The 27792-nt window shown below is 47.9% G+C and overlaps 1 long non-coding RNA gene across 2 annotated transcripts; it reads right to left on the reverse strand.

Annotated features, from left to right (window-relative positions):
• On the reverse strand, positions 1 to 27160 carry LOC142503953 (uncharacterized). Of its 2 annotated transcripts, XR_012804147.1 has the most exons (6): positions 26696 to 27160; positions 21330 to 21568; positions 19892 to 19979; positions 19037 to 19195; positions 7961 to 8066; positions 1 to 1199 (listed from the first exon to the last, which is right to left on the reverse strand). It is a non-coding gene; the product is annotated as an uncharacterized LOC142503953 (long non-coding RNA). The 2 variants fall into 2 exon arrangements; XR_012804146.1 differs by lacking the exon at positions 1 to 1199 and having other exon boundaries at positions 6610 to 8066; positions 26696 to 27159.
• Positions 27161 to 27792: the final 632 nt, after the last annotated feature.

Consider the following 27792-nt stretch of genomic DNA (forward strand, 5'->3'; position numbering starts at 1 on the left):
AGTATGAAAAAAGTTTATATATAGAAAACACAATAAAAATGCGCACTTACAATTTGCACAAAGATAAAAAGCATGTATCACATAATGTGAATGGAGGGTGTCCCGAAACAGCTCACCGCCTCCTTCTGGTCAATCTGCTGGCTTCCGCGGCTCTGTGTCCTGGACCGGAGCTTCCTTCTGCGCGCCCGTCTGCAAGGTGTGACGTCACTGCATTCAGAGCTGGTTTCTACGGATCCTCTCCAAGACCAAAATTGGTCCGCAGGTAAACTCTACGCGTTTCGCCTAGCTACCAAACTGTTTCTCGGCTTCGTCAGGAGTATGTTGTGTGTTCTAATGGTGGCTATTTATACATGTTATTCAATTAAAAAATCAATCAATTAATCTAGATTGCACAAGGGAGTAGGTATTGGAATCAATGTTAATCCAATGAACCTGGGTACATAGGTGGCAATAGGACTTTGGGGATTATATTCTATTCATATCATGTATAGTATTTAACAAATTCTGATGGATATCAACCACAATTCAGCCCTTAATGGGTTTTATGATATGTCACCTGGCAAATGCTCATAATTCTAATATATGACAGTGGATATTAAAGTGTGTATAGCAAATACACATTAGGTGTAGCCATAATACAGATCGAGGAGAATATAGGGATATATATTACAATAGATGCCAATAGTGACCCTATTATTTAAAGGGAATAGTTGACAAGTTGCTACATTCAAAATTGCTGTGTGTGATTTAACCATAATGGTGGCATTAATTCTTGTCTGTGTTAAAAAAAAATTCACAGGTCAAAAAGAGACTAATGAGGCTCTGATTCAAAAGGTGTTATGGATCATCAAACAGGCAAAAAATTGGCAAAAAATTAAAAAGAGCAATCCTATGGACACTCTATGACACATTCCAGGGTACTTGACCCATATATTAAAGGTGGGAATACTGGTACTATAATTCCTAATCACACATAGAAAAATGAATAAAAAATATTAAAAAATTATAAAAATAATATATTTATGCTGCAGTGATCAAGAAGATGGCGTGAGGGTGATCTAATAGGCAAAAGACTCTAGTGACATATCATTTACAATAAATGGTGCATGTAAAGTGAATGACAATGGACATAGCTGATATATAAAGACATATTTATACATAAAGGTGTCCGAGACAGAAAGCCATTCTTGGAGGTAGATCTGAAACGAAAAGCAGGTGAGAGCAACAGGAGAGCAGAGGCGAGACTTAACTCCTACATAACCTAGTATACATATTGATATTTAATTCAAAAAAGGGGTGATGTCTATCTCAGCGTTTAAAACTAAGATTCTTTGGACATTTCTGATTTAGAAAAAGTGAACCATGTGGACATAATTGCTAATCAAGATTGGGCTATTTAAACCTTGGAAAGACAATTTTGAAGCATTTCTGAGCCTGACGAAGCTGGACTAACGGCGAAACGCGTTGCTCTATTTTTGTCCAGAGGAGGCATCCATAGTTGTCCATCCAGCTTGTGTTTCCAGCTCTGCAACCGGACGCGGGAGCAGTGGCTCTCTGGCACGGGAGGATGCACGGACTCTGCTGCTGACTCTGACTTTTTTACATGTGAGTGTGGAGCTTTGTTTTGTCAATAAATATTTTATATTTCACCTAATACATTCACCATACATTCACTTTGTTCGCGAGAGAGGACTTCAAGACAGGGGGTGCTCATATCACTCCCCAGTACCAATACCCAGTGTGAGGTCCTTCAAAAGATCCCTGGCACCACTTCATAGAATGGACAGAGAGCTGGTGTAAAGAAAAATCTGAGCGACCCGGTACTCCCACACGGCCGTGTGAACAGTGCAACTATAGACTTGTAAGGCCGCTGCCCGCTGCGGTTCCTACCTCGGCTGCCGGGGCGCGCGGCACCCGGTCACGTGGACCTCCTCTTCTTCCTGAACTCCCGGCAGCCCCTGCTGCCCATGCGCGCCGCCGTGGAAAGGCCGCGCGCGCGCCTACGGCTCCTGCCTTTCAGTCCGGCGAACTCAATCCGCCCCTTCCGTTGCGCGCGTCGCGCGCGCGCGCTACTATGTCCATCTCTACTGCCGCCAATGTTATTGTTCCGTTCCCACCTGTTCTGCATCCTGCCTCAGCCTATCAGCGCTCTACCTACGTCTGACATCACCACTGGAGGTTCTCATTGGTTCCTGTCAGTATTTAGTGCCTCCAGCCCTGAGCTGATTGCTGAGCATAGTCAGTCTCTAGTTGTGCTTGCTACAAGCTACTTCGCAGTCTGCTTTTGTCTTCCGTCACAGACCCTAGCCTGAACCTGGACTCCCGATCTCTGGCACCCTCGAACCCCGGCTCGCTCAACGGACTTCTACCTTCTCCTCTCCTCGACCCTGGCTTTGGACACCGACTACTCCTGATCTCTCCTACCCCGGATCTGGCAAGTACCTCTACCACTCTACTCTCTCCTCTCCCGAACAAGGCGATCTACACGACTCTGCTTACCGGACCCGCTCACGCGGCTGTAGGGCGGTGGTTTTCCTGTATCCCCACCTCGGCCTCGCGGTCCAGTCCGGTTTGTGGTGAGCACTCCTATATTCCCGTGACATTATGCTCAGCCCAACAGACCTGGACTCCGCCGAGGTGGGTCGACGCCTAAGCGAACACGATGGCCTGTTCAAGGAAGTAGAGAACTGTCTCTCCCAAAATAACCAGCGAATGGAAATGCTCCAAAATTCCCTGGGTACCATTTCGGAGCAACTCAAATCCCTTCTGTCCTCTCCCGAGGCTGCTGCCGCTCCTCCTGCTCCTATTTTCTCTCCACCGGTACCTTTGACTCATTCCCCGGAACCTCGTCTACCTTCCCCCAATCGCTATTCGGGAGAGCCTTCAGCATGCCGTGGCTTTCTGGCGCAGTGTTCCGTCCAATTTGAACTGTTACCCTCTCACTTCCCGACTCCTCGTTCCAAGGTTGCGTACATCTACTCTCTGCTGACCGATGACGCTCTGGCCTGGGCTACACCCATATGGGAGCATCGCCCGGAGCTGACCTCCAGCCTGGACCGGTTTTGTACTGAATTCCGGAAGGTGTTCGATACACCAGGAAGGAGGGTAACGGCCGCTTCTTCTCTCCTCAATGTTTTACAGGGTAATCGCTCGGTGGCACGCTACGCACTGGAGTTTCGCACCATTTCCGCTGAAACAAAGTGGAATGATGAAGCACTCGCCGCAGTGTTTTGGCAGGGTTTGAATGACACCCTCAAAGACGAGCTGGCCGCACTGGAGCGCCCTACATCATTGGATGCACTCATCGCACTCAGTATCCGTATGGACCAGCGGCTTCAGGAGCGAAGAGTAGAGAAAGGAAAGCGTCTAAAAGGTACCCAATCCACTTTCTCTTCACATACAGCTCCAGGTGAGCCCGTTGCCGTATCCACCGAAGAACCCATGCAGTTGGGTGGAGCTCGCCTTTCGTTAACAAAAAGACTACGTCGCCGTCGGGCGGGTCTCTGCCTCTACTGCGGTAATTGTGGACACCTGGTGAGTACCTGTCCCTCCAAGTCGGGAAACGCCAGCCCCCAGTGAGTACTGTGAGAACTACACTGGGCATGGTAACCTCTCCTTTCTCTCCCAAACTACCATCTAAGATACTTCTTCCTATAACTCTATCAGGGGACTTTGGAGACATCTCTATGAGGGCCTTTCTAGACTCCGGTTCTGGGGGGAATTTCATTGATCAATCATTTGCGGAGAGACACCAGATCTCTCTGGTAGCCAAGGATTGGCCCGTAGGCCTTGAAGCCATTGACGGTAGGCCTTTGCAACCCGCATTTATCTCTCATCAGACCATTCCCCTCCGTCTTAAGATGTCAGGACACCATTCCGAACAAATTCAGTTGGATGCCATCCACACGCCGGCAGTAGACGTGATATTGGGTCTTCCATGGCTCCAGCACCATAATCCCCAGATCGACTGGCTTCAGTCACAACCCCTCACCTGGAGAGATCGGTGTCAAGACACTTGTCTGGTTTCATCTAATGCCCTAGTAGCTGCCACACATCCGGAACCCAAGAATCCCCTTCTTCCGGACGCCTACTGGGAGTTCAGAGATGTCTTCGACAAGATTCAGGCGGAGGAATTACCACCCCATCGCGCCTACGATTGCCCGATCGACCTTCTTCCTGGCACGATTCCCCCCAGAGGTTGTACCTACCCACTTTCCCCCCCCGAGACCAAGGCGATGAAACTTTATATACAGGAGAACCTCCAGAGAGGCTTCATACGTAAGTCCTCTTCTCCAGCAGGAGCAGGTTTCTTTTTTGTAAAGAAAAAGGACGGCACACTTCGTCCTTGCATCGATTACCGTGGCCTCAACAAGGTGACTGTCAAGAATCGGTATCCCCTTCCCTTGATTGCCGAACTTTTCGACAGGTTACAAGGCGCCACTATCTTTTCCAAACTAGATCTCCGTGGAGCCTACAATCTGGTCCGGATTCGTAAGGGAGATGAGTGGAAGACGGCCTTCAACACGCGTGATGGGCACTATGAGTACCTCGTGATGCCCTTTGGTCTCTGTAACGCGCCAGCTGTCTTCCAGGATTTTGTTAATGACGTCTTCAGAGATCTGCTGGATCAACACGTGGTGGTCTACCTAGATGACATCCTGATATTCTCGCAGAATCCCCTGGAACATACTCGGCATGTCAAACAAGTACTTCAGAGGTTACGGGAGAACCGACTGTTCGCAAAGCTTGAAAAATGCCAGTTCCATCAGTCATCGACGTCATTTTTGGGGTACATAATTTCCGACACAGGACTCGCGATGGATCCTACCAAGGTGGAAGCCGTCTTGAACTGGCCTCGCCCCCTCTCTTTGAAAGCGGTACAGAGGTTTTTAGGTTTTGCCAACTATTACCGCAAGTTCATAAAAAAAATTTCCTCGCTGGTCGCACCCATCACGGCCCTCACTCAGAAGAACGCCAATCCCGCACTATGGTCCCCCGATGCCATCATGGCTTTTCAGGTTCTCAAGGAAGCCTTTGTCACAGCACCTATCTTGGTGCATCCTGATCCAGCACAGCCCTTCACTCTCGAGGTGGATGCGTCGGACATAGGGGCAGGGGCGATCATATCTCAAAGGAAGAACCCACAGGCCAGACTGCATCCCTGCGCATTCTTTTCTAAAAAAAATTCTGCAGCCGAACGGAACTATGATGTGGGTAACCGTGAGCTCCTCGCGATCAAGATGGCTTTGGAAGAGTGGCGACATCTATTGGAAGGCACTGAATACCCCGTCACCATCCTTACGGACCATAAGAACCTCTTATATATTGAGACTGCCCGCCGTCTGAGCGCTCGGCAGGCACGTTGGTCCCTTTTCTTCACCCGGTTCAACTTCCTGATTTCATATCTCCCGGGTTCCAAAAACACTAAAGCCGATGCACTGTCTCGTCAATTCTCTGTAGAGGACAAAACCGAAGACCCCCAAGAGACTATCCTTCCTCCGAAATGTGTCCTGTCTGCCAGTACCTTTGACGCACTATCAGAGATCACCAAGGTTCAAGATCAAATCCCGCAGGGTCTCAGGGTGCCAGTTGGACGACTTTTCACACCCCCTACCTTCCGTCAGAAGGTAATGCAATGGGGGCACGCTGCTAAAACGGCAGGTCATCCAGGGATCAAAAGGACTATTGACCTCCTGCAACGAACGTTTTGGTGGCCTAGCATGCGTAAGAACAGTCAACATTTCGTCTCAGCATGTTCCACCTGCGCACAGAACAAGACTCCACGGAATAAACCTCCAGGACTCCTGCAAACCCTCCCTATTCCCGATCGTCCTTGGGAACATCTCTCGATGGACTTTATTGTCGACCTACACTGGCGACACACTTTATTCGAGCTCGGCTCGTCCCACGAATTCGGGTATACCCGGGTGTATTGAGGTTTGTGACTGTTTTCTGCCCGAGTGCATTGGGTTATTTTCCAGGCAGGGATTGAAGCATTTTATTCCCGCTGGCTGCAATACTGCACAGTATATATATATATACTGCATTACAATTCATGAATTTATGCCATCTGGTAGACACGCGAAGCATTGCAGCCTATTAAATCCTAATCATTATCATTTAACAGATCAGCCGCCCGTCAGCCAGGCATGAACCCAGGCTGGGAAGGCAAATGCAACGGGGCTTGTCAGAGGTGAGGAGCGGCGCATTCCAGGTATCTGCCAGGTACATACTGGGTATTTGCTCGAATAAAGTGTGTCGGTGCAGTACCCAAATCCAAGGGTATGGACACTATATTAGTAGTGGTCGATCGCTTTTCTAAACAGGCGCACTTTGTCCCACTTAAAGGTCTACCCAGTGCCCCTAAACTTGCCGAAGTATTTGTCAAGGAGGTCTTCAGGCTCCATGGGTCACCTCAGACCATAGTTTCTGATCGGGGGTCGCAATTTGTTTCAAAATTCTGGAGGGCCTTCTGTAAAAAACTTAATGTGGCACTTCACTTCTCCTCGGGATACCACCCACAGACCAATGGTCAAACTGAACGAACCAATCAGTCACTGGAGCAGTTCCTCCGTTGTTTCATATCGGACTCTCTGGATAATTGGCTCGACCTACTTCCTTGGGCGGAATTCGCTCACAATAATCTCAGGAATGAGTCCACATTACAGTCTCCATTCTTCTCTAATTTTGGCTTTCATCCCTCCACCCTTCCTCAGTCTGGGCCGAGTACAGGAGTTCCAGCCGCAGAAGAGAGGATTCGGGATCTTCAAGCTTCCTGGTCCAGGATTCGGGATAATCTCAAGCGGGCCACAGCCATGCAGAAAAAGCAGGCGGATCGGCATCGTCAGAGACCACCCGATTTCGTTCCAGGTCAGAAAGTATGGCTATCTACTAAGAACATACGCTTGAAGGTCACATCCCCAAAGCTGGCACCCCGATTTATCGGTCCATTCCCTATATTGAAGAGGATCAATCCGGTTACCTACCGACTCAAACTACCTGCTACCATGAAGATTCCCTCCGCCTTTCATTGTTCTCTACTCAAACCGTTTGTACCCAGTCCTCTGATCCAACACATCAAACCTTCCCCCAGACTGGTCAATGGACAAAAAGAGTTTGAGGTACAATCCATTCTAGATTCTCGCATCTCTAGAGGAGGCCTCCAGTATTTGGTGCATTGGAGGGGTTTTGGACCCGAAGAAAGGGCATGGATTCCTCAAATCCAGGTACACGCCCCCAGGCTGGTACGAGCATTTCATTCTAAGTTTCCGCTTAAACCTGGTAAGGATCGTCCGGAGTCCGACCCTGAAGGGGGGGGTACTGTAAGGCCGCTGCCCGCTGCGGTTCCTACCTCGGCTGCCGGGGCGCGCGGCACCCGGTCACGTGGACCTCCTCTTCTTCCTGAACTCCCGGCAGCTCCTGCTGCCCATGCGCGTCGCCGTGGAAAGGCCGCGCGCGCGCCTACGGCTCCTGCCTTTCAGTCCGGCGTACTCAACCCGCCCCTTCCGTTGCGCGCGTCGCGCGCGCGCGCTACTATGTCCATCTCTACTGCCGCCAATGTTATTGTTCCGTTCCCACCTGTTCTGCATCCTGCCTCAGCCTATCAGCGCTCTACCTACGTCTGACATCACCGCTGGAGGTTCTCATTGGTTCCTGTCAGTATTTAGTGCCTCCAGCCCTGAGCTGATTGCTGAGCATAGTCAGTCTCTAGTTGTGCTTGCTACAAGCTACTTCGCAGTCTGCTTTTGTCTTCCGTCACAGACCCTAGCCTGAACCTGGACTCCCGATCTCTGGCACCCTCGAACCCCGGCTCGCTCAACGGACTTCTACCTTCTCCTCTCCTCGACCCTGGCTTTGGACACCGACTACTCCTGATCTCTCCTACCCCGGATCTGGCAAGTACCTCTACCACTCTACTCTCTCCTCTCCCGAACAAGGCGATCTACACGACTCTGCTTACCGGACCCGCTCACGCGGCTGTAGGGCGGTGGTTTTCCTGTATCCCCACCTCGGCCTCGCGGTCCAGTCCGGTTTGTGGTGAGCACTCCTATATTCCCGTGACAAGACTACAGTAAGTTAGATCCCTGCAATCCCCTAACACCAGGGCTAGTGCTTTGACTGTAGTATTTAACCCTTGGGCACTACCCTGAGTGTAAACATGGTGGTCTGACTACTGCTCTGGCCAATCAACCTCCAAACATCATTTAACACTGCTTATTATCTGTATAATGTGTTGTGCTATTTTAAGATCCTGTTTATTTATCCTGTGCTCCCCTTTGTTTTGTTTTTTTGTTCACATATACCTGAGGATCCGGGATAGATCCAAGTGGGGATGAGCTGCAGGAGTACATTCTCATTAAGTACCCCAGATTTAACAGGGTTCCCCTGGGAGTTCCTTACTATGGTATTATGTGGTATTTCTATATTTGCACCTAATGTGAGTTAGCGCCTGAGTTTGTCTTTCACCCATATGATTTTAAGTGTACAGTATGTCTATAATTAGTGTGTTGTTCATTGAGATTGGCCATGGACCTATTAACACCAATCCTGTTATCACAATTTTTAACAATTTCCATTAAAAGGTTTTATTGCACTTAGCTCATGATACAATACTGTGAGTGCATTGAAAAGGGACTCATTCTTTCTTATAAATGCTATATGTTAATTATCACTATTGCACCTCAGTTTACAATTATATTTACTAGGCTGATGAGGGAGTACCTCTTTTTTCCCTCCCCCTTCTTTACCATAGTATGAAACTTCTGTAACCCGGGCTGTGTTGAAAAAGATGTGAAAAATACGGTCGGTATATGCTTATAAGGGTCCTTGTTAAAGTGGATAAGAAGAAAAGAGTGACTCACTGCGAGTGCTCATTTGCATGTCATTACCCAGAATGCTAAGAGATAATGGGGAAGGGCAGGGTTGTAGACAGACCTGTCTTTGGCATGTGAATGTGCTCACAATGTGGGATTGTTATTTGCTGTCTGTGACGGTGAAGGGGCACCCAGGCCAGTAAATAAAGGTATTATGCACGGCTGGGTGCCACTGAGCCATATTGGGTAATTGTGATTGTCAGCTCTTCAACCCAGTAATGGCAGTAACATTGTGCTTTTAATAAAAAATGTCTGTGTGTCTCCCACCAGGTATAAGGTGGCGACAATAATGTTATTTCTACTATGAAAGGTATTTTAATAGCAGTATTTTCCTGTAACCGCGCAAAGGAAAATGTTTTTAAAACCCAGCAGCACGCAGCACAACGCATAGCGTTTGGATAACTCCTGCTAGGAAGGTCCAAGAGCGCTGAGATTTGCTGTGAGCGCTGGGGAAGTAAAATCATGAAAAAGGTTATAATAATTTTTATAAAGTTTTATAAAAATTGATGAATTAAAGTCCCCCTATTTTAATTGTACCAACATTATAGGCATGGGGGGGATTTTATTTCAGACGGCCGGAACAGAGGGAAACACTCAAGTTGTAATTGCGGTACTTTAGAAATGTTTGGCAGGAAATTCCTGAGAGGTGAGCATTGAATATGTAACTAGGACTTCTTTGCCACCCCGCTGGGTTGGTTCCCCAATGTCTGGAAAAGTCCGTAGTTGAAAGTATTAGCCGACTAAAAGTGTGAAGTGTGGAGGGGTAAAAATGGCCCAGATGTCTAGCCAGCCCAGACAAAATGTTACCAGAAAAGGGGCTTGGTCTGGTATGCTAAGCAGCAAAGGTGCGAGGGTCGCACATGCCAGTAGCAAACTATGAAGACCTCTGCCAGGTTTTGCCAAGTAAGGGCAACCCTGGGATAAGTAGGAATATTATTCCCACGAACGAGATTTGCTGCATAGGGTACAGATAGGGATTTTTACTGCATAAACTCCCTTCAACCGATCGGGCGTCAGATTAATCTAAGATGGATTTTTAAACTTTGCAACATTGTAACCCAAGTCAAGAGTTCGTAAGAACTAAGTGTCACGATGACATCAACTTTTATCAACACATTTATATTTCTGGGTACTTGATTGAACAGAACAAGTTGCAAAATAAATTGTGATTTATTTCCTTAATAGACAAACACACGACATCTGCAGAATACACTTAAAACCACACTCACTGGGATCAGGAAACGAAATAAATTGTCCTTGGAACGAAAGAAATGGTCCTTTGCTTGCCAGTGCAAGAAATGCAGCCTTGGTTTTAAAAGTCCTATGGTTATGTGGTTGTTAACCCCTTCACTCCTGGACTGGTTGCTGCTGTACTGGAACAAAGTCTTGCATCTTTACATCATGGATTAAAATTCAAGAATCACACTGGGAAATACCTGGGAGGCCACAGTTATAGACTGGCCAAAGCTATCTTTAACATGTGGATCCAATCCCCTCGTGGGAACAAAAAAACCCACGAATAGCCAAGTGACCCACAGTTCATAAGACCGGTCAAAGGGCTGTCCGGTGGGCAGGGCGCATTGGTCAGGTTGACGCCCATGCCACTTAGCATACCTGGGCTACACCCATTTCTTGAGGCCACTGTGTCTGGTCTCTGACTTAGAGGTGTCACTAGCCTGACATCTGCTGTGCATCAGTATGCCAGTATTGTATACATTATGGGCCTCTTGGTATTGTCATAATTGACACTCTTTTAGACAGGGGTACTCTAAATCTGTGGGAGCCTTTTGAGGCTCCATCATAAAAATAATTACAACCCTTTCAGGCTTGGTCATAAAAATACCCAAGCTCATTCACCCATATCACAGCTGGATGTCCAAGTAATTCCTGCTTAGACTTACAAAAAAAATACCTCCTGCCTTACATTTAAGATCTTCTATCATGTGTTTGTTAGAGGGTATGGCAAGCAATGCATCTTGTCTTTTACCCTTGCAGACAGGGAATGGCCTGCACATGGGGAATAAAAATGGCGGGGACAGGGAAACAACAGTAATGCATGGCAAATCAGGTATTAACCCTTTCCTCCCCGTCACACCTCCCCCACTCAAGACGAAGGGACTGCCCTGACCACCCCATCCGGTGGCTGGGCTGACCTGCCAGCTCTTGAAGTTAGTAAGTCCTGAGGGCTGTCCTGGCGGGAAAGGCCATCAGCATTACCATGCTCACTTCCCTTCTTGTGCTGGATGGTGAAGTTCCACTCCTGTAAGGCAAGACTCCAGCGCAAAAGTTTAGCATTTTCCCCGAAACCCTCTGTAACCAACTCAAAGGATTGTGGTCAGTTATTACTGTGAAATGTCTGCAATACAAATAAGGCTGTAACTTCTTTAGAGCCCACACTATGGGCAGACACTCCTTCTCAATGGTGGCATATGCCACCTCTCTGGGCAGCAGTTTGCGGCTTAGATATACTACCGGGTGCTCATCTCCCTCCTCCCCCACTTGGCTGACTAGAGCAGCGGTGCGCAAAGTGGGGGGCGCGACCCCCAGGGGGGGCGGGAGATTGTGCTGGGGGGGCGCGGGCAGTTGCAGAGGCCCCGCGCTCTTCCCCCAGGCATTTAAATTAAATGCCGGGGGATCGCGTGAGGCCCCTGCAACTGTTTACTTACCGGGATTCAGCCGTCTGTGTTGCGTCGCCATGGCAACGCGGCGTCAATAGACGCCGCGGCACCATGTGACTTGACGCTGCGTGGGCGTGTGACGTCATCTGACGCGAATGAAGGTAGGCAGGGGGGCGCGAGAGCCGGGGGCAGAGTGACAGGGGGGCGCAGCACAAAAAGTTTGCGCTCCCCTGGACTAGAGCACCAATGCCAAAGTCTGAGGCATCAGTCTGCATCAGGAACTTTTTTGCATAGTATGGAGAAGCAAGTATAGGACCGCTGGCTAGTGCAGTCTTTAATGCCTGAAACGAGACCTCACAGGCAGGAGACCAGACTACCAGCACAGACTGTCGCTTCTGGGTCAAGTCAGTCAGGGGTTTGGCAATGGCGCTATACTGAGGGACAAACTTTCTGTAGTTGCCTGCGGTGCCTAGGAAAGGCATGATTTGCTTCTTGGTTTTGAGAATGGGCCACTGCACTATAGCTTCCACCTTAGCTGGTTCTGGCTTAAGATGCCCGCCACCCACTCTGTGCCTTAGGTATAATACCTCTGCCATCCCTACTAAGCACTTGGTGGGTTTCAACGTGAGTCCCACTTCTTAATCCTGGCTAGCACCGCAGCACATGCACTAAGTGTGAGTCCCACGAATTACTAAAGACAGCAATGTCGACCAGGTATGCCCTTGCAAACCTTTGCATACCCTCCAGCAAGCGATTGACCAGGCATTGAAAGGTAGCCGGTGCATTTTTCATCCCGAATGGCATCACTAGAAATTCATAGAGGCCACTTGGGGTAATAAATGCAGACTTCTCTCTAGCCTTCTGGGTCAAAGGGATCTGCCAGTACCCTATACTGAGATCCATAGTCGTCAGATACCTTGCCCCCGCGAGTTAATCTAACAACTCATCCATGCAGGGCATGGGGTAGGCATCTGACACCGTGCCCGCATTGAGCTGCCGGTGGTCCACACAGAACTGGGTGGTTCCGTCCTTCTTAGGCACCAGGACTACCGGACAAGCCCAAGGGCTCTGGGACGGAACAATTACCCTTAGGGCCAGCATCTCTTCTACCTCCCTCTCTATACTTCCCTTCACCTCTGCTGACACTCTATAAGCGTGCTTATGCAGAGGTCTCAGATCCCCTGTCAGCACTGGGTGATCTGCAATGTGTGTCTTCCCTGGCTTGTCTGAAAACAGAGCTCTATACTTCTCTAGCACAGCCCTTGCATCTGCTCTCTGCCTGACACTCAGCAGAGCCCCTATCTCCACCTGCTCTATGGTACCTCCATGCCTAGCCTCCCCCAGGAGATCAGGCAGAGCATTGCTCACCATATCCCCCATCGATGGGCTGCAAATGGCCAGCACCGATGCCACACTCGGTGCTATGTACTCCTTCAGCATGTTGATGTGCTAAGTCTTATTTATCCCTGTCTCAGCATCTACCTGTACAACATAGTTGCAGTTGTTCATCTTTCGCAGTACCGGATACAGTCCCGACCAGGCAGCCATTCATTTGTTCTCCCGAATGGGCTTGAGAACAAGTACCTGCTGTCCTGGGATGAACTCTCTGCTACGGGCATTCTGATCATACCAAGTCTTCTGCTTGGTCTGAGCAGCCCTAAGGTTGTCCTGTGCCAACACCATGAGCATCTCTAACCGGTCTCTGAGATCTATCACATACTGAAGCACAGAAGCATTAGTAGTGGTAGTCTCCCCTTCCCATCCCTCATGGAATAGGTCCAGAGGTCCACGTACCTTGCGACCATATAGCAGCTCAAAGGGGGAGAAGCCTCTCGGTACGCAAACAGCAAATGCTGCAGGTGAATCTCCCAGTCTTTTCCCTCTGCCTCTATAAATGTTCGCAGCATCGCGTTCAGGGTACCATTGAACCTCTCACATAGTCCGTTGGTTTGGGGGTGGTAAAGGGTTGTGCGCTTTGCTTCACCCCGCACGCCTCCCAGAGACACTGGAGCAATTCACTCATGAACTGCGACCCCTGATCGGTTAGGATCTCACTAGGGAAACCTACCCTAGAAAAAATAGCTAACAGAGCTTTAGCTACTGCCCTAGCATTAATACTGGCAAGCGCTACCGCCTCAGGGTACCGGGTGGCAAAATCCACCACGTGAGAATGTAGCGCTTTCCTGACCAACTGGGAACCATGAGAGGTCCCACGAGGTCCATAGCTACCCGCTGAAAGGGTTCCCCTATTACCGGTAACGGGTTCAGGGGTGCCTTCACACGGTCACCCGCCTTACCTACTCGCTGGCAGGCATCACAGGATCGGCAGAACTCTGCCACCTCACTGGATGCCCCCGGCCAGTAGTAACGCTGCAACAGCCAGGCTCGCGTCCTAGCAACCCCCTGATGCCCCACTAGTGGAATTGAGTGGGCTACCCGCAACAACTGCTGCCTATATTCCAGGGGTACCACTAGCTGTCTCTTCCCCGTCCATACCTCATCTAACCCGGTGGTCACTTGCTCTCTGTATAGGAGCCCGCGGTGCCACAAGAAGTAATCAGCCCCCTTGCTTGGCTTAGACTCGGACGCCCGCAGTCTCATGCCCTCCAAGCTGGGATCAGATCGCACCGCATCCCTAAACTGGGCACCTAACTCTGGCCACCCTCCGGTCACATCTGAGTCAGGGGGACAGGGAACAGGTACAGGGAACAGTAAGTCAGTGTCAGAAAGCAACTGAGTCTGGCTTACCTGCCTGGTCTCTGCAGAGACTACTGGAACGGTAGGTCCCAAATGCAGGGGGACAGGGGCTGGTTCTGCTGTGATCCTTGCTGACTGGCTCCTGGTGATCGCTGCAACAGGTGCCAGCTCAGTGGTAAAAACACAGGTAACGTGTCCTAGGTTGTTACCAAGCAAGACCTCAGCATCTAACCCAGGCAAAACCCCCACCTCTCTCATGCCACGTCCGGCAACCCCAGTCCAAAAAGACCCGGGCAACCTGGAGTGACCGCGGTCATCCGTCTGGCATGGTCACTTGCATCCCGGTGCCCGGTAGCACATCCTCTGGCCGCACCATATCAGGGCGAACCAGAGTCACGGTGGCACCGGAGTCTAGCAAGCCGTCCGCCTGCCGGTCTCCGATGGTCACCTTCCGCAGATGCTTCTGCCAGACATCGTTGGGCTGCATCCCGACTGGAGCAAGCTGATGTCCCCCACTCTCAGCTGCTGGTCCTGAGGTGGCAAGTGCAGTCTCTCTGCTGGGCATCCCTCTATGGGCTGGTTCCACGGCTGTACTTGGCTCCTCTGTGTTTGCCAGTCGCACACGGGCGACCGGCCTCGCAGCTGGTGAGTGTTGCCCCTGATGAGGTCCCTTGAACCGGTCCCAGTCTGGACAGTCTTGCCTGAGATGCCTGACCTTGTTGCAAGTGTAACACCGCCTCTCATGCTTAAACTTTGCAGCCTTGGGTGTGCTGTTTGCTGCCGCAGGCTGGTGTGTCCACGGAGGGGTAGTCTTAGCGCCCTGGGCCGCACGGCCCGCTCCTTTGGGTGCTACAGGGTCCTTCATTGCAACTCGGCTGGCCACATACTCATCTGCCATTCTCGTTGCATCCTCATAGGTCTGAGGTTTATGGTCCTAGACCCATCCCCTCACATCTGTGGGAAGCTGCTGCAGCAGCTGCTCTTGAAAGAATAAGTCCAGCAGGGTATGGAATGTTGTAACCCCATCCCCCTCCATCCAATGAGTCCCGTGCAAAGCCATCCTACTGGCTTAGGTGCTGTATGACTCTCCGGGGAGTACTACCCCCATCCGGAACTTGCCCCTGTAAGATTCTGGGGTCAGGGCATACTGGGTTAGCAGCTTGCTTTTCACATGACCGTAGTCATCTGCATCCACGCGTGGAATACCCATCACAGTCCATTTGGCTTTGCTAGATAACAGTGGTCACAGTCTGACCACCCAGTCCCTTCTTGGAATTCGGAACCGAGAACACTGCGTCTCGAAGTCATTCAGGAACGCATCGAGGTCATCTGTACCATCCACGAACTTGCTGAAGCTGTGATGATCCGCCCGGGAAAGACCTTGTTCCCCGTTTTCAAGGTAGGAGTTGTGGGTTCTTCCGAGCATTGCTGTCAGGAGCTGTACCCGCTCCGCAGTGCTAACACCCGTTCCCCAGGTAGCCAGAAGTGCAGTGAGCCCAGGGACGGCACGCTCGGCAGCCGCAGCTGCAACCTCGTCCGCAACCCCTGGCGCTAAGCCACCCACGACCGGGGGGGTCACTAGCACTCTCCTCATGTCCTTGCAGCCCCGGAGTTGGAGGGACCTCCTGCACTCCGGGCTGAATAGCGTCAGCCAACACAGCAGCTACGGGGACTTGCCCCTCTGGTAGGACCCTGCGGTCCTCATGATGCTCCAAATCCTCCTCCAGTTGTGCTTTCGACCGCCCATCTGTTGGTAAGCCATACCCCGCACATCTCTCCACGACTTTCTCTCTGGTCCATGACCTGAACCTTCCTGAGCGATTGCTCATGGTGCCTTCGGAGTATGGGTGAAGGGAATAGTGAAGTCTCTCGTGCTCTTTTGAAGTGTGTGTCAGTTGCTACTTGTCTGAGGAGCTTGCAAGCTACAAGGTCCTCACTATATTACAGAGCCCGCAGGAAACTGCAATATAGGTTCAATCAGTATACCACCAGCTGCCACCAGTTTTTTAAAAGCTTGTCACGATGACATCAACTTTTATCAACACATTTATATTTCTGGGTTTTTGATTGAACAGAACGAGTTGCAAAATAAATTGTGATTTATTTCCTTAATAGACAAACACACGACATCTGCAGAATACACTTAAAACCACACTCACTGGGATGAGGAAACGAAATAAATTGTCCTTGGAATGTGCAAGAAATGCAGCCTTGGTTTTAAAATTCCTGTGGTTATGTGGTTGTTAACCCCTTCACTCCTGGACTGGTTGCTGCTGTACTGGAACAAAGTCTTGCATCTTTACATCATGGATTAAAATTCAAGAATCACACTGGGAAATACCTGGGAGGCCACAGTTATAGACTGGCCAAAGCTATCTTTAACATGTGGATCCAATCCCCTCGTGGGAATAAAAAAAGCCACGAATAGCCAAGTGACCTACAGTTCATAAGACCGGTCAAAAGGGCTGTCCGGTGGGCAGGGCACATGGGTCAGGTTGACGCCCATGCCACTTAGCATACCTGGGCTACACCCATTTCTTGAGGCCACTGTGTCTGGTCTCTGACTTAGAGGTGTCACTAGCCTGACATCTGCTGTGCATCAGTATGCCAGTATTGTATACGTTATGGGCCTCTGGGTATTGTCATAATTTACACTCTTTTAGACAGGGGGACTCTAAATCTGTGGGAGCCTTTTGAGGCTCCATCATAAAAATAATTACAACCCTTTCAGGCTTGGTCATAAAAATACCCAAGCTCATTCACCCATATCACAGCTGGATGTCCAAGTAATTCCTGCTTAGACATACAAAAAAAATACCTCCTGCCTTACATTTAAGATCTTCTATCATGTGTTGGTTAGAGGGTATGCAAATCAATACATCTTGTCTTTTACCCTCGCAGACAGGGAAGGGCCTGCACATGGGGAATAAAAATGGCGGTGACAGGATAACAACAGTAATGCATGGCAAATCAGGTATTAACCCTTTCCTCCCTGTCACACTAAGGAATCTAGAACCAATTCTACGGTGGTATAATGAAGTAAGCAAATGGGGAGGAGAAACAGGGGTTGCGAGAGGCGCCCCTATCCAAAGACTGTTTTCGGCTTTATTCGCGCACAACTCCCGCTCCTGGGAAATTGTGCCTAAAGACTCTATTTCTAAAGATTTCATTTTGGAAATAGAAGATTTCGTTGTGCCCTGTCCCAGTAAGTGTATTTCAATTGTTTTTTTTTTTGTTGCAAATAAGCGTGTGTATGTTCATTATGTAAATAAATTACAATTTATTTTATCTCTTGCTTTGCCCAAAGTTAAAACCATTGGTCTCCTGTGACACTGTCCACTTTAACAAAGGTGTAGGTGAAAACCTTCGGAATATCCAACATTTGCCACTATGGAAAAAAATCCAGTTGCCGCATCGAAAGCCCATTAAGGAATGTGGCGTCTCTCTCAAATGATTGTCAACAACTGTGTTACCTCAATGTGATTTAATGAACACGTGTTGATTAAATGAAGCTTCCAAACACTTATTAAGGAAACCTTTGCTGGCACATTCATGGCTAAAGCAAACAGTTTGTTCTGCAGTATCTATTTAATATTTGGAAACAGGAAATTGGAGGCAGTTCATATCCAGACAGAATAAAACGACATATTTTTTTGTACAGGTTCTCAGTATAATTGGGGTCCTGGAAAGATTTGAGTTCCTTAAAGTTACATTTTCCCTTCTGGTGTAAACATTGAACAAGTTTCTATTTTCTTCGGGGCCTATTTAATTCTAATCGCATTTGCTATTTATTGGGGGGAGTGGGGTCACTATACCTCTGTTAATAATGATTTATCAAATATATTACCAGGAGAAAAGGAGGTCAGCAAAAACAACGAGATTGGGGTGTTTTTTTTATTACAATCTTTACCCAAAGCGTTTGATTACTATAAAGATGTTAGAAGTTTATTTTTTTATAGTGCGAATTGTTTTACATTTAGGGGGTAATAAAACACACTCCAAAGTGGAGGACCGCATTGCGATCAGCTGAAAACGTCCATTCATGTCAATGTTTTTGAGCATTTTGAATGACCTCCTTAACCTATGCCAGGGGAGCTCAACTCCAATCCTGAACCCTCCCCCCTCCCCATCCCTCACACCTCCCCATCCATCACCTCCCACCAGGTCAGATTTTCAGGATATCCCTGCTTCAGCAGAGGTGGCTCAATCAGTCCGTTTCAGCACAGGTGGCTCAAACAAAGACTCAGTCCTTGACTGAACCAGTGAATGAGTCACCTGAGCTGAAGCTGGGATATCCTGAAAACCTGGACAGTCTAGGGCGCTTAAGGACTGGAGTTGAGTCCCCTGAGCTATGCCATTAGTTCACTAACATCCTAGGAGGGACTGCAATTTTTAACATAATTGGTAGACCATTTATTTTATTGCTTCAATTTAACACCTTTTTAGATAGGAAAGGTAACCATGTACTGTATATAGCAAATAAGTATACATGGAAGGATGCTGATCCAAGGAATAATCTGATTGCCAATTCTTGGAGTCAGGAAAAAAAATATTTTTCCCCTTATGAGATATCAATGGATGATGTGTCACTGGGGTTTTGTGTTTGCTTTCCTCTGGATCAATATACTGTAAGTACAAATATAGGATAAAGTATCTGTTGTCTAAATTTAGCATAGCGTGAACTTGATGGACATACAGTATGTATTTTTTCAACCTCAATTACTATGTAACTACTGTACTATGTAACTACTATGTACCATGTTGATATGGAATACAGGCAGCAATCCACACTGATTGTCATTATTTTATTTGCATTTTAGATTTTTTTTTAAAACCTTTTTTACTTACTGTAGGAGACTTCGTCTTGTCCTTTCCAATACTGATTTTATTTCTACACTATAATCTGATGATCAGTTCAGGAGACAGAAGCATTTTAAATATTATGTGCCAGGGAGGTTAAAATGGAGCTCTCTCCAGAGCCCGGGGCAGCCATGGTATCCTCAGACACTAGAGATAAAGACAATAAGGATTTTTAACAGGACATGCTGAGGGAGTTAAACTCACATAGGCTTCTGGAGGTGGGGATTGCTGCTTTAACCATTTGATTGCCAAACGTACGAGTGCCGCCAGTCTTTTGGTTACTCAACCATGGGTAGGCCCCCCAGGACGTAAATTGAAGTGGAGGGTACTCACATTCCGATAGCGGTGAACGCGATTTCCCCCTAGAAACTGAGCATTTAATGCATGATATAATCAGTACATTTTATGACCCCAAAGCTGCCGGCTCTTATTAGTCTGTGCAGAGTACATCATAGGGCGCTCAGAGGGTTTAAGACACTGATTGAGCCACCTGTGTTGAAGCAGGGATATCCTGAAAACCTGACCTGTTGGTTGGCCCTTGAGGACTGGAGTTGTGTACGTGTATTTCACTTTGTTTTCTCAAAACAGAATAGGCTAAGTAGTCCATAGCTTCACTCTATTATTATATTTGTTATATAAATCCAGAATGGTGTAGCAGCAGTCAGAGCACAGCCAGTGACATCCAAAAATAACCCCAGGCAAACTCCAAAATACGTTAATCAGCTATTTATTGCAGACTTCCAACAAAAGCAGGAGCCACATGAACGCACCACCTACGCGTTTCATGCTGAAGCACTTTGTCAAGGTGATAAGGTAACTGATTTACAAGTGTTTTATACATACCTGCTGGGTCCACCGCGCCAAAAAACAAGTCGCAATGACGTGACGTCTACCCCCATTGGCCCAGCAGATCCAGAGGGATAGCTTTTTTCTAAAACAAAAACTTTATTAACACAATACATGTACACAATGAACAAACCTAGTAAAAAATCCAATGTTAAAGATCAGATTCGCTAAGAAACAAAATAATAACAACATAGACCAAAATGAATGAATTAAATTAATTAAATAAAATTACAAAATTAAAAACAAAATCACTCGGCCCGGGCCATAGAGGTGTGGGGAGAGCGGAGGTGCGCTAACGCTGAGGCTCGCCTGCTTCAGTCAGCGCGATTGCATGGACTTGCAGGCGAGCCAGCGTGCGCGAAGGGAGCCAGGGGGGAGGTGGTTGGAGGCGGGGCAGTGACGTCGCTGGGCCAATCGCCCGCGACGCACTGACGTCAATGTCACGGCGCCGACATCACGGCGCCGTGACGTTGACGCTGCTGAAGGCTGATTGGATGTTTTCAGCCGACAGCGCGCTGAAAAACAGCTTGGCGCTCGGCTGAAAACTCCAAAGCCTGAGCACGCCTGCGGACGCTCGCGTGAGCCCCCTCTCAAGGCATCCTCATTGAGGATGCAGGGGCTCAGCGCTGAGCGTCCGCACGCCTCAGCGCTGCTTGTCCATCTATGGACGCAGCCTAACCCTTCTCATACTGCTACAGTAGTAGTTAAACATAAAGATATCATCAAAACGGTTTGACATATTGATACCAACTATAAGATACATATCATGCTAAGTGTGAACTTAGCATCAATTATACAGACGTATAATCCTAGCGATGTTTAAGAAGACAGAACCTCAATTGACACTCAGATGGTGTAGCAGAATAAAGCAGACAGGTGATAAACAGGCATCAAAAGAATACATGTACATTTCCTCTACAACCATCTATGTAGAAAAAAAACATAAACCAATGTATGTTTTACCATTATCAAAAGAAAACAATGCTACACCAGTCACACAACAACTAACAGTAAAATATTACAATATTACTGATGACCTCTGCTTAAAAGAGAACTATTTGGTCAAGAGAACAAGTGGATAAGCATATTAATAAGCACATAAACTCAAGTATTAATGCTAGATGCATGATTTAGTTAGTTAATTCTTAACAGCATTAATGACACTTACGACTCATATTTCATTAAAAAATGGCTTATGTTCCAATCGATATTAATCCCTAATGGTGTCCTGGTTCTTAGGGAAAATATCCAAAACGCTTTGTGTCTGTCCAGCATCTTAAGCCTATCACCCCCCCCCCCCCCCCCCTAGGAAGTATCCGAACCTGCTCTATTCCCTGAAAAAGGAAATGATCAATCCCACCCCTTGGGCAGCATGAACAGTTATATAAATCCACCTGCCCAGCTCTCATGTACAGAATCCCTCCTACTCCCATACCGTACTGTACACGCATGTTCATTTGACATAATCCACTCATATGTTCCAAGTGGTGCACATTATCCTCTCCATCCAATCTTCTCCACTTAGCTCAGACACTTCTTATTCCTCTGGGTCACAGTGACATGTCATTTCCCCCCAAGTGGCTTCTTCAATCTGAAGCGTGGAGTTATTTTTCACTGGCGCTATCCAGGTATTCATCTTCCGCTTTCCTCCAGCTGCCACTTAAATAGCAGCGACTGCAAAAAGATGTTGGATATTGTTAAGGTCATTATACTAAAAAAATGTCACGTCGCCTGTGAAGATTCTTCATTGTAAGCCTCGAGGCGGTCTGAATGTGAGGACTGTCACTTTGCTGCTTAAACAGTGACAAACTGTGGCAGTCTGTCTGATTTCATTGAACGGGCATCATCCTTTATTCACCTGATTGTGTTGACACCGTTATTTTCACACCCTCTCATAAGATCATTTTTTGTTTGCTGCTTATGTCAGACTAATTCTATATATACATTTTCTTAATCGGTATATAGCACGAGAGAATGAAAGCCTTTTTATTAGTATACTGTGGCACGCAGAGATAGGCAGCGTGTCTCTACATCCTTTTACTAAGATTATGGCAAGTACAGATATAACTAACCTGATTATTTCCAATGCCGCCCACGGACCCCACCAGGAGGGAGAGAGACTCTCTTCAATACAAAAGTCCCAAGATGCTCATATATCTCACCTAATACACGTTTATACAACATGCGGAGAGACATCCGTGCACAAAAAGATGCACACTTGGGCTATCTGGGTTATATGCTAATTTATATATGCAAAGAGCATTGACATGCCTTCAATTAGCCTATAACTCAGGCTCCTCTTTACACCAATCGCCTGGAAAACCCGTATTTCGGGGTCTGGAGGGAGATAATGCCACTTGGCAGTTAGTTTTGTTACATTTGTAGCTATATCATAATGTTTCTGCTCGTTTCGATAGGGGCAGTGGAGGATTTTAAAAATGTGCCGCCATTAAGCACTTTCCTGTGTCGGCCGCCTCCTTGCTGCCGCCCTAGTCCTACTCCTTTGGAATCCCAGCGTCAAATGACGCCACGGACGTCGCACGGCAGCACATTGCTATCGAAACGTGACGTTTTGACGTCATTTGAAGTCAATTTGCCATGGCAACGAGACACTGTGGGATGTCACGTTCGGGATCCAAAGGAGAAAGGGGGTGGCAGAAAGGAGGCGGCCGACACAGTCAAGTGCCTTCCCATTAGGTCCGATAGCCTTAGGCCCGGACCTAATGGGAAATCTGACACTGGGCAGGGGAGGTCGCGTTCCGGTTCCGATCTACGTGAAAGTGGAACAGGAGGAAGGCTCCTCCACTTCTGCATCATCATAAGGGACAATGAGATCCTGTGACTGCTGCGGACAAGTAGTCACATGATCGCCAGTGCCATGACACTACGGTTCCCGCGGCCACTCGGGAACTCAAGGGGTTAATAGAAGTTATTCTTATAGCTTGCCCAGGACATACTTGAAAACGAGAGGTAACAATGTACTGTATTACAGTACTTCCTGGTAACACATTTTTATAAATAAATAATGATTAGTGAAATGAAATGAATGGTCCAATATTTTGTTTTTAATTACAAAGAGAGAATATGTAAATTCAATAAGGAATGAAGGATTAATAATTCTAGTATACAGTACACAGTGAGAAGATGTGAGCATCTTTCCCTGAACTAGTGTCGCTCTGGCCCTAATCCCATCTATTTCTCCTATAATTGTCAGTAAATATCAATGTAATGGACATATCATTGGAAGAACTATTTAAAAATGAAAAATAGCCAATAATATATTGAATTATATAATGAATCATGTACTTTGCCAAACATACTGTTAAAATCCCATTAATGTTTTCTATATAATATACATATGTAGCGGTCATGTAAAATGGCTACAGTCATCTCTCCTGCTGACAGTAAGGCCTGGTAAGTTGTGGGCATGCCAGCAGTAATTATGGAGGTTTGCCCTCACACCCTGGTGGGGTGCCCTGTGTATGGATGGGAGTGGTCACATGCTCTGACTCCATGGTTAGTGATGTCAGAGGTGTGTCAGCTTCCAGGGTGTACATAAGGCACAGCACTGTGTCAAAAAGTAGTTCTAGTACCAGTTCAGTTAAGAGGAGGAGGAGTTCAAGTTTCAACCCGAGTCTGAGTTACTGGTTATGTTTTAGTAACTGTAAGAGACTGTGTCCAGGGACCTGGCACAGGGTAAAGATATCCCGGCTGGGATAGGGAATCCCTATTAAAGGAGAGCTCACCTTTCAAAGGGATGCACTGACTCAAGATGAGTGGCTAGATATTCTACTGCGTGGGGCAGCTAGCCCACTCAATCAATAAAGATGCTCTTATTCGAACAACCTCTCGTGTACATGTGTGGAGTGAATGTACAGAGAGGAGCACCACGGAGGAGTTCCTCAACAGGACCATCCCCATGCGGACGCAGGGACCCTGATGTGGTGGAGGCGCTGCACTGGAACTAGGTAGGACTCAAGCCACTACCTCAGCTGCCTGTCTGGACGGGTTCTCCCCACACACCATCATGCGGGAGACTCAGGAGTCCTGTAGCCAACAGGTGCACCACCAGACACTATCACACTGTAATGGGGACCGGTTAGACCACAGGGGCCAATGTGAGATTGGGTGGGTCAGGCCGGGCCAGAAATACCGTTACACATACATAACTATATACACAAACAACACTATAAACAGCAAATTAAGGGATTACGCTGAAATACACACACACACACACATATATATATATATATATATATATATATATATATATATATATATATATACACACACACACACACACACACACACACATATATATATATTTATATTTACATATACATATACACATATACATATATGTGTGTAACGAGTGCTCACCACAAACAAGGCAGAACCGCGAGGCTGAGGTGGGGATGTTAGCAGCCACCGACCAACAACCGAGCAGCCACGTCCGGAGTGCAGAGTGGTAGTCGTGTGGCCGTGTCAGGGTAGGAGAGGTCAGGTTGGTTGTTGTACTTGCCGTGGTCAAGGAGTGGAGATATCGGATAGTCGTTGGTGCGGTGCCGGGGTCAGGGGAATAGAGAGTAGAATAGTTGAGCCCGTAGCTGTGGTCCAGTGGTCAGAGAAGTCAGGAGTCAGGGTGCAAGCTGACATCAAACTAGACAAGGCAGGGCAGCAGGAAGCTTGAGGTAAGCACAGGTTTGCAGGAGGGCTGGTTGAGTATTTAAAGGATGTTTAGCCAATGGTGAGGCAGCACACAGGTGCAAGGTAACTGATAGCAGGATAGGGCACAGCTACAGGGTAATACAATCACAGGTATGATGTGTACTGATAGGCAGGGGTGGAGTCAGTAACAGCTGTGGTATAATGGATGCAGTTAACCCCTTGTTTTCCTGTGTCTACGCAACGTCTGCGCGTAGAGGGTGCGCGCTGTGCGCTGCGCATGTTGCCATGGGGGTGGGGCCATTGAGACGGCCCCTGCAGTATCTCTGGTCCTAAGAGCGTAGCGAATGTGCGCAAGTTGCGTCCGTCACGCGTCACGTCGCAGGATGAGTCTGAGGATCCACGCGCAGCAATGGACACAGTGCAACCCGGCAGATCTTCATCAAAGACGGCCTGGTCTGGAAAAAAGACCAGGAAGGTATCTTTTCAACGTGCACCACTACAACGTACATACTGTGGGCAGCGCTGTCGCACACTTGGGGTGGGTTTGTTTTTGTGGACATTGGGTGGTTCGGTGCCCAAGACACTCATTACTTTGGAGGGGGTATTTCCCTGGTGGTGGGCTCACACTGTGGGGGTATTGTGTCAGTTTGGCCTTGTATGGCCTTGTTATTACCAACATTATTAGTTATCCGGCAGTAAAAATAAGTTAGCCATACTGTGCGTGAGTGTTATTATCTGTTACTGGTGGTATCCGGTGAAAGGTTATCCTACTGTGTTAGGATCTCTCGCAGGTAGAGGCACTGCATACCAACGGATGTGATCACCCCAGGCTCCCAGTGGTGGAGGATCAGGCCTCCTGTACGCCTTACAGGTAATCAGCACGCGTAGCAATGTCTTTCAAGCTTGGAGGAAAAAAAACAGTGGTTGTGCAACTATGCACTATAAAATGCACCATCCGCAGCAATAGAGGAAACTGAACTTCGAAGATTTGGATGTTCAATTCTAACAGTGCAAAAATTCAAAGTTCGATTCGAAAACCACAACAAGCTGTAACAATTTTAAAATTCAAACGAAATAAGAACCAAAAGAAAGGCTTATCCTTGTTTTTGTTTTTTAAATGTTTTTGTTTTTTTTCTTTAAATAAATTGATCAAACTTTTCGGAAACAAACTATTGTGGAAAGTTCAAAAAAGTTCAACCACCTTTTGATTTTTTTTTAATATCCAAAACCAAAATGGATCAAGTTTTGGCAAAACAAAAGTCAACTAAAAAAGACAAATTCATGACAAAATTTTCTTTTTAGAATCAAAACTGCAACACCAGTGAATGGGCCCACTCTTAGGATTACTAAAGTGTCAATTTCCCAAGGTTGCCCAAGGTCACCTGCCATCTTTTTCTGGTGATACTATGTGCGGGTCGTTCTCTGGTCCATTTTATCTGTAGACCCAGTCTGAGTCTAAGGCTACAGCCTCAGTGCTCTCTGCTGCGCTCTCGACTGGCGGCGCGTTCACACATTACAGCCGTGATCTGCGGTTTGTAGATGAGCTATGGAATGTACAGGGGGTTGGAGCCATGACGGGGGTCAAGGCCATGGCAGGGCATATCTGCCCTTCAATTGGCTGCCTGCCGAGCACATGACTGCATCGCGGTACGGGAAGACAAAATTATTGTCTTCCCTGCCAGTGTACGTGTCACAGCACTTTGCGCATCCACACACACAATCACTGGGGCCTGCCCCATAGAGGGCTGTGCTGTGCATACACCACAGTGACCACTGGGACCTGGCCTAAGAGGGAGATTCAGAAGGACTAGATCTGGCATTAAAGGCCATTAAAGTTAATGGCATTAAACACCAGTTGGTAGACAGGATTGTCTGTCTTACCTCACAATGCACCTTATTGAATCTTCCCCATAGAGAACAAAGAACGATCACACTCAATCAGAGGAATAAGTTGCGCTTATACTTGTGCTTTTATGGAAGAACTAGGAATCAAACTTCGTAACAAAATCACACCCCCCCGCCCCGCCTTCCCCGTTTGGAAAGTGTTGCACTCTAAACCAGAGAACAAATACCAGGTAATCTGCTGCCTTTGTCGTTGGAAAAAAAGAAAGCCAAGTTAGAAAAACAAACCACCTGTAATTCCACTTGCATCAAAGTCACCCTGTCTCAAACCAACCCTCGTCATCAGGAGAGTCCATCATCTCATTGGAAAACTAAAAGTAAAAAAACAATGTTAATGTTGGAAAATGGTAACACATTACATTAGGTCTCTGGTAAATAGGATGGAAGGGACTTTGTGAAGGTATTTGTGAAGCCTCTTCAGAGATTATTCCTCTAAGTACCCTTTCTCTACACCAGGGATAGCCAACTCCAGTCCTAAAGACCCCCCAACAGGTCAAGTTTTCAGGATATCCCTGCTTCAGTGCAGGTGGCGCAATCAGTAGCTCAGTCATTGACATTGCTTCACCATATGGTGCAATATGTAGGGTGACCACCCGTCCCCCTTTTGCCGGGACTGTCCCGGTTTTTTGAGAGCTGTCCCGGTTTCCTGTGTGTCCCGGAAATGTCCCGGTTTTTCCTCAATGTGTTCCCGTTTTTTTTTTATTGTCGCCTGTGGTGCGCGAGTAAGCTCCGGTGCGCGAGTCTGCGGCAGTGCGGAGGAGGAGACTGCAGCAGCCCGGCTGGTAAGTATTTTATTTAATGCCAGGGGTTGGGCTTGTGTAAAACCTGGGTCTTGCTGATTGGAGGATGCGGCCTGGCATTGTACAAAGTCCCCCCCCCCCGCATTTTCCCACCTTGGCCAATCCCCTGCGTCCCGGAATTAAGCCCCGCCCCCGGCAGCGGAGGCAGTGAGGAGGAGGACCCGAGGATGCAGCAGCCCGGCTGCTTAGTACTTTCAGATGCCAGGGGGTTGGGTTTCTTACTTGAATATGTCAGACCGCTGGGGATTGGTGGAGGATGCATGGGGCGGGGCTTTGGCTCTTCCCTGCTTTCCCCCCCACCTGCCCCCCCCCTTCCTCTTCGCTGCTTCCTCCCCCCAAGCCCGCTCGCGGCACTTCCTGTGCCTGCTGCTAGTGAGCGCTTGACACAGACTCTTCCCGCTCCTCTACTGGTGGCTACGCAGTGTCCCACCTCCTGCCCCGGGTCCCTGTGGCTGCCCGCCCGCGGTGATAGGGGGTAGGTGCGAGGGTGCGGCCGCCAGGGGGGGAGGGGGTTGCCTCCTGTCCTGG

Source organism: Ascaphus truei, chromosome 10, assembly GCF_040206685.1.
Source record: "Ascaphus truei isolate aAscTru1 chromosome 10, aAscTru1.hap1, whole genome shotgun sequence".
Taxonomy (NCBI): Eukaryota; Metazoa; Chordata; class Amphibia; order Anura; family Ascaphidae; genus Ascaphus; species Ascaphus truei.